Source organism: Triticum dicoccoides, chromosome 2B, assembly GCF_002162155.2.
Source record: "Triticum dicoccoides isolate Atlit2015 ecotype Zavitan chromosome 2B, WEW_v2.0, whole genome shotgun sequence".
NCBI lineage: Eukaryota > Viridiplantae > Streptophyta > Magnoliopsida > Poales > Poaceae > Triticum > Triticum dicoccoides.
The window spans coordinates 8,135,653-8,138,175 of record NC_041383.1 but is presented as its reverse complement, the minus strand read 5'-3'; positions in this window follow the sequence as shown (position 1 = coordinate 8,138,175).

Genomic DNA, 2,523 nt, shown 5'->3' with positions numbered 1-2,523 from the left:
GTATAGGGGATCTATCGTAGTCCTTTCGATAAGTAAGAGTGTCGACCCCAATGAGGAGCAGAAGGAAATGATAAGAGGTTTTCAGCAAGGTATTCTCTGCAAGTACTGAAATAAGTGGTAACAGATAATTTTGTGATAAGATAAATTGTAACGAGCAACAAGTAACAAAAGTAAATAAAGTGCAGCAAGGTGGCCCAATCCTTTTTGTAGCAAAGGACAAGCCTGGACAAACTCTTATAATAGGGAAAGTGCTCCTGAGGGCACATGGGAATATCGTCAAGCTAGTTTTCATCACGCTCATATGATTCGCGTTCGGTACTTTGATAATTTGATATGCGGGTGGACCGGTGCTTGGGTGCTGTTCTTACTTGAACAAGCATCCCACTTATGATTAACCTCTATTGCAAGCATACGCAACTACAACAAAAGTATTAAGGTAAACCTAACCATAGCATGAAACATATGGACCAAATCAGCCCCTTACGAAGCAACGCATAAACTAGGGTTTAAGCTTCTGTCACTCTAGCAACCCATCATCTACTTATTACTTCCCAATGCCTTCCTCTAGGCCCAAATAATGGTGAAGTGTTGTGTAGTCGACGTTCACATAACACCACTAGAGGCTAGACAACATACATCTTATCAAAATATCGAACAAATACCAAATTTACATGATTACTAATAGCAAGACTTCTCCCTTGTCCTCGGGAACAAACGTAATTACTCACAAAGCATATTCATGTTCATAATCAGAGGGGTAATAATATGCATAAAGGATCTGAACATATGATCTTCCACCAAATAAACCAACTAGCGTCAACTACAAGGAGTAATCAACACTACTAGCAACCTACTAGCACCAATCCCGGACTTGGAGACAAGAATTGGATACAAGAGATGAACTAGGGTTTGGAGATGAGATGGTGCTGGTGAAGATGTTGATGGAGATTGCCCTCTCCCGATGAGAGGAGCGTTGGTGATGACGATGGTGATGATTTCCCCCTCCCAGAGGGAAGTGTCCCCGGCAGAATAGCTCTGTCGAAGCCCTAGATTGGTTCCGCCAAGGTTCCACCTCGTGGCGGCGGAGTCTCGTCCCGAAAGGTTGCCTTCTATTTTTTTTCTCATCGAAAGACTTCATATAGGAGAAGATGGGCGTCAGAGAGCGTTCAGGGGCCCACGAGGTAAGGGGGCGCGCCCCAGGGGGGGGGGGGCGCCCCCACCCTCGTGAGCAGGGTGTGGGCCCCCTGGCCTTCATCTTTGGCGACGATTTTTCTTTATTTATTTTAAGATATTCCGTGGAGTTTCAGGACTTTTGGAGTTGCGCAGAATAGGTCTCCAATATTTGCTCCTTTTCCAGCCCAGAATTCCAACTGCCGGCATTCTCACTCTTCATGTAAACCTTGTAAAATAAGAGAGAATAGCCATAAGTATTGTGACATAACGTGAAATAACAGCCCATAATGCAATAAATATTGATATAAAAACATGATGCAAAATGGACGTTTCAACTCCCCCAAGCTTAGACCTCGCTTGTCCTCAAGTGAAAAGCCGATAGCAATAAATATGTCCTCATGTTTAGAGGTAGAGGCGTCGATAAAAATAAAATACGGACATGAAGGCATCATGATTATTTCCATAATAGCAACATATATAGATTTTGTCATATGATTACTTATGTTCAAGTGATGATCTTTTCACAATGCAAAAGTATGAATCAGAAACCTTATTGAGCACCAACAAATTATAATCTCAGTCATTGGAGCAATTGCAATTTATCATAACATCGGAAAGAGTCTATGTCAGAGCTTAAAAGCAAGTCCACATACTCAACTATCACTTAGTCCTTCATAATTGCTAACACTCACGCAATACTTGTGGTTACGGAGTTTTAATCCGACACAGAGAAAGATAGGGGCTTATAGTTTTGCCCCACAACCTTTTACCTCAAGGGTAATGTCAACAATAATAATTCATGCTCCCCTACATCCAATTAGATATATATATCATGTTCTTTCCAACATGCTGAGCTTGCCAAAAGATAAAATGAAAAAGGAAAGGTGAAGATCACCGTGACTCTTGCATAAGGTAGAGGATAATAATAAAAGATAGGCCCTTCGCAGAGGGAAGCAGAGGTTGTCATGCGCGTTTAGGGTTGATGCACAAAATCTTAATGCAAAAGAACGTCACTTTATATTGCCCCTTGTATGTGGACCTTTATTATGCAGTCCGTCGCTTTTATTACGTCCACAACAAGTTCGTACAAAGCTTATTTTCTCTGCACTAATAAGTCATGGATATTTAGAGAGCAATTTTTATTGCTTGCACCGATGACAACTTACTTGAAGGATCTTACTCAATCCATAGGTAGATATGGTGGACTCTCATGGCAAAACTGGTTTAAGGGTATTTGGAAGCACAAGTAGTATTTCTACTTGGTGCTGAGAATTTGGCTAGCATGAAGGGGAAAGGCAAGCTCAACACGTTAGAGGATCCATGACAACATACTTTATCTCAGATGTAAGA